We start from the raw sequence: 9,309 nt of genomic DNA on the forward strand, positions 1-9,309 counted from the left end.
CCTTCTCCTCCCCGAACTCCTGTGAGGTTTCGCCCCCTCCTCGCCCCTCGTGGGGACGGTGGCCTCACCCTCCTGCCTCCCACCGGGGCAGGTGACCCCGGAGGCTGGTAGACAGCGTGCACTTAGCGTTGCTGAAGTTTGCCCCGCAGAGTCCTTTCGTGTTTTGGTGCTAAGTCATTCCTGGGTGTCGTGTTTGGAGCTGGGAGTGACTCAGGGCGGCATCGCAGCTTGCCCCGGACTGTCTTTGCAGCCACTCCGTGACCCGGCTTTGCTTCGGAGGCGCCGCCTGGCCTCTTGCCGCTCGGGTTTGCGCGCCGGCGGAGCTGCTTCGCCAGCAGCACGGGCACCCAGGCCCCTCCGCCATGGCTCCCCGCTCGGAGCTCTAGAGATGGCAGAGGGGCCAGATGACCGGGCTGTCCCGCCTGAAAGTTCCCCATCACACTTGTCTCCGTTTTTTGTTCGCGCCCTCACGTTATGCGTCTCCTGTATTATTATTATTATTATTATTGCTGTTCACGGCACTATTCGTGAACCGGATAATCCTTACGAGGGAGAATGTGGGCGGAGGAGGGAGGTTCCTTAGAGATTGTCCGTCTCCTGTTACCCAAAGTAGTGATTAATTAAATTTTCTTGAAGGTGAGTGATGCCATAACAAGATGTGATGAGCTGGCTGGCGTTCCCGGGAGGCAATGGGGAGATTTAGATAAAGTTAATTGGCTACGCTGGAAGAGCCAGCAAAGTGGGGATGAACAGTAGGACCTATCTCCTAGACTTTGGAATGAGGACATGATGTTTCCTCATCAGGTGATGGTGCACGGTGCCTCTCGCAGGGGATGTGAGAGCTATTACTGTGGCTTCCCTAGGATCAGTATGGAGTGGGCAGCCAGCTGTTTCTTGGCCCAGTTGTGGGATAAGGGCTGGGGCTAGGCACTCTGAGAGCCTCTTCCCTTTAATTTGAAGAAGGAGTTGTTGCCACAAGTTCCAGAGAGGGACCGTTCTTTCTTCATTCTTACGAGGAAGTGAAATTGTCGTGCCAAGGAGAGTTGATCATTTTTATCTTTGAAGGAGCAATTTAATATCGATGCTAAGGAAGTGTTTTACTTTGAGTTTGAATCATTAGGTTGAAGGCCAGTCAAACACATCACAAAAGGAAACTATTAAAGGGCTTTTCAGAGAAAAAACATTAAGGATGAGAGCTTTTGAGAGAGATTGTAGTTAAAGCAGAAGAAGGGGTTGCTGAGGATGGAAGGGGAATTTGGGTATTTCCAGTCCTCTCCTGAGAATGCAGTTGAAAGGGGACGTTCTGACCTGTGGGGTTGATAGTTGTCACATATTAAGATAATATGACATAGGCATTTGTATTGTCTTCCTTTTTTCTTCGAAGATAATTTAGAACATTACAAAAGTGAAGAGAACAGTGGGAAGGGGCTTCAAAAAATTCATAAAAGCATTCCATTAGCTTTTTAATTCAAGTTTTCCACAAACCTTTTGAAGTCCCGTTGTATAATAACAACAACAACAACAACAATCCCCCGTACACCTATCACATGGCTTCAGCAATTACCAACCCATTTCATCGATATGCTTACCTATTTCCCTCCCCTTACCTAGGTTATTTTGAAACAAGTGTCAGACACTGTATCATCTCATCTGGAGCTATTTCATTCACAACCAAAAGCAAACTCTGTTGCTGACCCATAATGACCTCCCTGTGGGTTTCTGAGACTGTAACTGTTTACGGGAGTAGAAAGCTCAGTCTTTCTCCTGAGGAGCTGCTGGTGATTTTGAACTGCCGACCATGCAGATTGCAGATCAAAGCATAACCATGATACCGGAGCTATTTCAGTAGTTATCTTTAAGTTTTAGAGACTCTTTTTTTTTTCTCCCCCTTCCCCATATTTCAATTCCGTTATCATACCGCTAAGAAATGAGTAATCTCTTAATGTCAATAAATTTCCAGTCAATGTTCAGATTTCCACGGTTTTTAATAATTTAGTTTGATAGTTTATTTGTTAAACTTAGGAGCTAAGAATGGTTTAAATGCAGCAAGGTGATTATGCCAAGTCTCTCTCGTTGACAATTCAGTGATATTTGGTGTCAGTATTTGTACAGCATCACCACTGTCTGACTTCTCATTACTTTCTTCACCAAAGGCCCCCCTCTCTGCATCCCTTGGTAGCCCCCAGTCTGCTTTCTGTCTGTGTTGCTTTGCTTATTCTGATGTGTGGCCCTTTGTGTCTGGCCAATTTTACTTAGTATATTTTCAGGGTTCAACTTTGATGTCACATGTATCAGTGCTTCACAGCTTTTGATGACCGCATATCTCATTTCATGTGTATTTCACTTTTTGTTTACACATTCATTCTGCTAGACGTTTCCGTTGTTTCCGCCTTTTAGCTGTTGTGAGGCGTGCTGCTTGGAACATTCATGAACATGTACTTGTTGAAACACTTGTTTTCACTTCTTTTGGATATATAGCAAGGAGTAAAATTGATGGGCCAGATGGTAATGTTAACATTTAATTGTTTGTGGAACTGTCAGGCTGTCTTCTAAAGCGACCACACTATTTTATATTCCTCCCAGCAGTGTGTGAGTGCTGCAGTTTCTTTGTATCGTTGCCAGCACTTGGATTGTCTGCTTTTATGATTGTATCCATCTGAGTGACCTTAAGTGGAATCTCATTGTGATTTTGATGGACAGTTCCTTGATGTTGATGTTATTAATTACCCGTTCATGTGCCTGTTGTTGTTGTTAGGTCCTGTGCCATCCTCACACTTGTTCTTCTGTTTGAGCCCATTGTGAAAGCCACTGTGCCAAGGGCCTTCCTCTTTGTCACTGCCCCTCCACTTAACCAAGATGATATCCTTCTCCAGGGACTGCTCTCTCCTGAACACATGTTCAAGTACATGAGACAAAGTCTCACCAACCTGGCCTCACTCTGGCTGTATTTCTTCCATGACAGATTCACTTGTTCTTTTGGCAGTCCATGGTGATTTGAATATTCTTTGCCAACACCGTGTTTCAAATGCATCATTTTTATTCAGTCTTCTTATGCAGTGTCAAATTTCCACATGCATGTGAAATACCATGGCTTGGATTAGGCACACCTTAGTCCTCAAAGTAACTATTTTTTTAAGTGTATTGCTTTTTTAATACACTTTAAAGAAGTCTTGCGCAGCTGGTATACTTACTGTAATGTGTCATTTGGTCTCTTGACGGCTGCTTCCATTCGCATTGATTGTAGATCCAAGCAAGACAAAATCCTTGGCAGCTTCAATCTTTTCTCCATTTATCATGATGTTACCTACTGGTCCAGTTGTGAGGATTTTGGTCTTCTTTACATTCAATTGCAATCCATACTGGTCTCCGATCCTTGAGCTTCATCAAAAGTGCTTCAAGTCCTCCCCACTTTTAGCAAGCAAAGTTGTGTTATCTGCATATTGCAGGTTGTTCATAAGCCTTTCTCCATTCCTGACACCACATTCTTCTTCATATACTCCAGCTTCTCTGTTTATTAGCTCAGCATACAGATGGAATAAGTAAGGTAGCAGATACAACCCTGGCGCACATCTATCTTGAATTATACCAGGGGTCCTCAGACTTTTAAAACAGGGGGCCTGTTCATTGTCCCTCAGACCCGTTGGAGGGCTGGACAATAGTTTAAAAAAAACTATGAATAAATTCCTAGGCACACTGCACATATCTTATTTTGAAGTAAAAAACAAATGGGGCAAAAACACTCGGCGGGCTGGATAAATGTCCTTGGTGGGCCGCATGTGGCCCGCGGGCCGTAGTGTGAGGATGCCTGAATTTCATACCATGCAGCATTCTCTTGTTCTGTTTGAACATCTGTCGAACACCTGCTTCTTGATCCATGTGCAGGTTCCAGAGGAGCACAATGAAGAGCTCTGAAGTTCCCATTCTTCTCAAGGCTGTCCGTAGTTTGTTATAATCTGCACAGTTGAATGCTTTTGCGTCGCCAATAAAACACAGGTATCTTTCTGGTATCCTCTGCTCTGAATCAAGATCCATCTGACATCAGCAATGATATCCTTTGTTCTATGTCCCATCTGAATCTGGCCTGAACCTCTGGCAGTTCCCTGTCCATGTATTGCTGCAACCATTGTTGGATCATCTTCAGCAAAATTTTACTTGCATGTGATATTACTGATATTGTTCTATAATTTGAGCATTCTGTTGGTTACTCTTTTGGGGGGAATGAGTATAAATATGAATCTCTTCCAGCTAGTTGGCCAAATAGCTGTCTTCAAAATTTCCTAGCATAGAAAAATGAATGCTTCCGGTGCTTCATCAGCTTGTTGAAACATTTCAATTGGCATTCCATCAATTCCTTGAGCCTTGTTTTGGCTGATGCTTTCAGTGTGGTGCCTCTGTGGAAATCTGTTCAGCATCAAGCGGTCACATACTCATCCACGGACAGATGGGTGGTGACTCATATGTGGCACATTGGCATGGATTCAGACCTGAGTCTGCCACATGGAAGGATGAACATTTTACCCTTGGACTGCCACTGCCCTACATATGTGTACGTGGAAGTAAAGGGGTTGTCAGGAAGAATTCCTACTAGATAGGGTGGGAGGTTGCCTTACTCATTTTCAACGGATCAATTCTGACTTATAGTGACTTTATAGGGCAGGGCAGAACTAACTGCCCCTGTGGGTTTCCAAGGCTGTAACTCTTTATGGGAATAGATACTTTGTCCTTCCCTGAGTGGCTGGTGGTTTCGAACTGTTGACCTTTCAGTTGGCTGCACAAAGAGTAACTAACTACTATGTCACCAGGGTAGCAAAGAAGGGCACTAGGGTAGTAGTCCAGGCTCTGCAGCCTTATTGGTACTCATTTTGTTTTACTTGTTTTCCTCTAGGGCATCGGTTCTCAACTTGTGGGTCGCAACCCCTTAAGGGTTGAAAATTACAGTTATGAAGTAGCTATGGAAATAACTTTATGGCTGGGGGATCGCCACAACATGAGAGCTGTATTAAAGGGTCACGGCATTAGAAAGGTTGAGAACCACTGCTCTAGGGCATCCTGGAGGTAGGAATACTTGATCATTGGCTTATTTGAGCTGAAGAATTCTGATGTCTGGATAATACTGTGGCTTTTACTGAGAGAGTAGAACTTGTAGGGCCACAAAGGCTTTATTATTTCCAAGCTTTTTCTCTTTGAAGGATTTATCTTGGAAGGTCCTTGATGTTCATATTTCTCAGTAATTACTCTGTTGAGCATCTTTCTGAAGTTTAACAGACTTGGAAATCCCTGCTCTGAGGGCTGGGAAAGCGGGGCCCCAATACCCTGGGAACTGGGGGCTCCAAGGGGTCAGCGGGTGACTTACTCTGCTTGCTTGCCTGGTTCATATACATTTTGGCAGCTCTTTCTTCTTTTTCTGGAATGCTGAAGGTCAAGGCTTTGCTTCTGCATTACCTGGCCATGTCAGGCAGGAATGATTAAATGGGAAAAAAGAATTCCACGTGTTTGTGGTTTTCATTCAAAGTGGAGAAAGTGATGAGATGGACTCTTTTTTGTTCTTAATGAAAGCAGTGAGTTGATTGATCTGTTATGGCAGAATATGCAGATAAGTGAATACATGGATGAATGAATATATGGATAATTGAACCACTGGATCACCTTCTACGTAGCAAGTGGCAGTGGGTGAAATCTTGCCACTAGCGGCTCCCCTGTCCCCTTGTTGCCACCCAAAGAAGTCAAGTTCTTAGACTTGATTAATATTTGTAAGATTACAATTTGGAAGTGAAATTCATAATTTCAGATAAAGCATCTTTCATTTGACCATTTTCTTTTAAAAAATCATTTTATTAGGGGCTCATACAACTCTTAACACAATCCATACATACATCAGTTCTGTAAAGCACATTTGTACATTCATTGCCCTCATCATTCTCAAAACATTTGCTCTACACTTAAGCCCCTGGCATCAGCTCCTCATATTTTCCCCTCCCCCTCCCTCATGAGCCCTTGATAACTTATAAATTATTATTTTGTTATATCTTGCCCTGTCCGATGTCTCCCTTCACCCACTTTTCTGTCTGTCCCCCAGGGAGGAGGTCACATGTAGATCCTTGTAATTGGTTCCCTCTTTCCAACCCACTCTCCTATACTCCCAGTATCGCCACTCATACCACTGGTCCTGAAGGGATCATCCGTCCTGGATTCCCTGTGTTTCCAGTTCCTATGTGTACCAGTGTACATCCTCTGGTCTAGCCAGACTTGCAAGGTAGAATTCGGATCATGATAGTGAAGGGACGGGGTGTGGGAAGGAAGCATTTAGCAACTAGAGGAAAGTTGTATTTTTCATCGTTGCTACATCGCACCCTAACTGACTCATCTCCTCCCCAAGAACCCTCTGCAAGGGGATCTCCAGTGGCCTACAAATGGGCTTTGGGTCTCCACTCTGCACTCCCCCCTCATTCACTATGGTAAGATTTTTTTGTTCTGATGATGCCTTATACCTGATCCCTTCGACACCCTCGGGATCACACATTCTGGAGTGCTTCTTCCATGTGGGCTTTGTTGCTTCTGAGCTAGAAGGCCGCTTGTTTACCTTCAAGCCTTTAAGACCCCAGACACTATACCTTTTGATAGCCGGGCACCATCAGCTTTCTTCACCACATTTGCTTATTCACCTGCTTTGTCTTCAGCGGTTGTGTCAGGAAGGTGAGCATCATAGAATGCCAATTTAATAGAAGAAAGTATTCTTGCATTGAGGGAGTACTTGAGTGACCATTTTCATGTGTATAAAAATGAAACAGAAGAAAAAATCCAAACCTGTTGTCAGCTAATCAGTTTCAGCTTATATCCCCCCTCCCCACTCACCCCACCGTGTTCTGCAGTGTCTTCGATGGCTTCCATGGGCCACCAGGCCTTTATCCTGCCATGCTGCTGGGTGGATTTGAACCACTGACCGCCCAGTTCCTATTGTTTGATGCCACTGGGTCAGCTCCAGTTCACAGGGACCTTGTGTATAACAGAGTGAAATACTGCTGGCCTTGTGCCACCCTCACAGCCTTTGCTGTGCTTGAATCCATTGTTGCCGCCGTTGTGTCAGCTGAACTGTCAGTTGTTGTCATTAGGTATTGTGTTGGTTGCAACTCATAGTGATCCTAAGTGCAACACTGCTCTGCCCTCTGCCATCCTCACAGTTGTTACCTTTGAGCCATTGCTGCAGCCACTGTCAATCAATCACATTGAGCATCTTCCACTTTTTTCCTGCCCTTTTTCTTTACCAAGCATGACGTTCCTTTCCAGGGACTGGGATCTCCTGATAACCTGTCTAAAGTGTGTGAGATGATGTCTTGCCCAAAGTCAAGCGCCCAACGTTTGCCACCCAAGGACCTCTCTTGGTCTATACCTCATTGGGACCCTCTGGGGCAGGATAGAACTGCCTCGGTGGGTTTCCAAGAGTGCACCTACCTCTGTATGAGAGGAGAAAGACACCTCTTTTGCCTACATAACAGCTGATGGTGTCAAACTGCTGAGCTTGCCGATAGTGGCCGAACACCTTAATCACTACACCACCAGTGTACCTGTCTTGGTCTATATGCAGCCACAAACCCAAGCCAGTTGCTTTTGATTTGGGCCCACAGTAACCCCATGTGCTTCAGGGTAAAATTGGGCGAAGGTTGTCTGTGACTGGCTTTTAGGCAGCTCTTTGTCAGCCCTTTCCTTCAAGGTGCTTTGAGTATAGTCAAACTGCCCGTCTTCTGGCTCTGCAGCTGCATGCTTAACCCTGTGCGCCACTCCCTGTCTATGTACAGGATAGTCCTTGACTTAGGATGTTTTCAAGTTACCAGAAACCTCATTTACAATCATCTTTTGTTATTTTTCGGAACATTTTATCATTATTAGTATGTGCTACAAACAATGTTGCTGTGTGTAATTTGCTGATTTTATTCACATTTTCGCTGGCAGATGTTTATATGCAATTTTTCCAACTCCAAAAGACAGAGATTGGATTCCTACAAGAGACTGATAATCAAAGGCAATAATAACGAAGAGTTAAAAAAGATAAAGGCATTCATCTTAACGTTCCAACTGGCTGACGACAGCGCCTTTTACTCCCACAGCTACAGTCTTGGAAACTCACAAGGGCAGTTCTACTCCGCTGTCAACTTGCTAACAGTGGATTTGGTTTGGTTTTGGAACGGAACCCCGTTGTACGTCAGGGATGACTTAGGTAGGCTGTGCCTTCTCTGTAGGGATGACATCACCCCCAAGGGGGCGAAAAGCAGTTCTCCAGAGCAGAGGAAGAAAAAGTATTTGCTCTTCTTATCCGTGAAGCACAGATAAGTGCGGTGTGTAAACAGATGTGCAACGTATCTGTGGTGTGAACATTTCATGGAGGGGTCAGTTAGGTGGAAAAGTAATAAAACAGCTCAATAGGTGGAAGATACTGGGGAAAAAAAGATTGAGGAACACGAATAAGTGCTGAAGTAATTTTCTTATTCTCATTTAATTGACACCTTGCTTTCATCTCTAACATTTCAGGGTAAAGCCTTGCTACATGATTGGTATTGGTCTTCATACTGGCCATGTTTCTGGAATGCACAACTCATCATGAATCCTTAATTAATTACTCCATTTTGAATGTAGCTTATTTTTAAAGCAGCTTTACTGACAAAATTCATGTATAATACAGCTCAATCGTGTCACTGTATTGAAGAGTGCGCAGCCACCACCACAGTCAATTTTAGAGCATTTTCCTGGTTATTGTGCCCTTTAGGAGCTCCCCAACTTCCCCTGCCCCCATCCTATGGAACTATTAATCCAGTTACTGTCTCTATAGAATGGCTGATCCTAGATTTCCTATAAGGAAAAATCATAAAAAAAAATAACCCAACAACAGCAATAAAATAAAACACAGAAAACCTCAATCTCAGAAAAAGCAGAAGGTGATAGAAAATAGAACAAAGTAAACTGGGTTAAAAGGGTAAACAAATGATAATGTTAAGTTTTAAACTAACTGTATCTGCAGTAATCGGCTTTCCCATGTCTGAGGGAAGATGAGAATCACATCACTAGCGATCCAAGTGGGGACCCTGCAAATGGATTTTGGGCTTTTGTTTTTATCCATACCCTTCTGCAAACGGGCTGCTCAGAATTTAAGCTCTAATACGACTTCCTCTTGCAGTCTTGGATTTTATTGTTTACAGTCCTTGGACCACAAGGGCCAGTGTGCTCCTTCTGTGTAGCCTCAGCTGATACCTCACTTAGATGGCTGCTTATGTAGCACAATTTTAAAACTGTTGATGCTATTAGTAGAAGTTTAGATTA

The sequence above is a fragment of the Echinops telfairi genome, unplaced genomic scaffold (assembly GCF_000313985.2).
Source record: "Echinops telfairi isolate 266 unplaced genomic scaffold, ASM31398v2 ScPeMD7_5;HRSCAF=22, whole genome shotgun sequence".
Taxonomy (NCBI): Eukaryota; Metazoa; Chordata; class Mammalia; order Afrosoricida; family Tenrecidae; genus Echinops; species Echinops telfairi.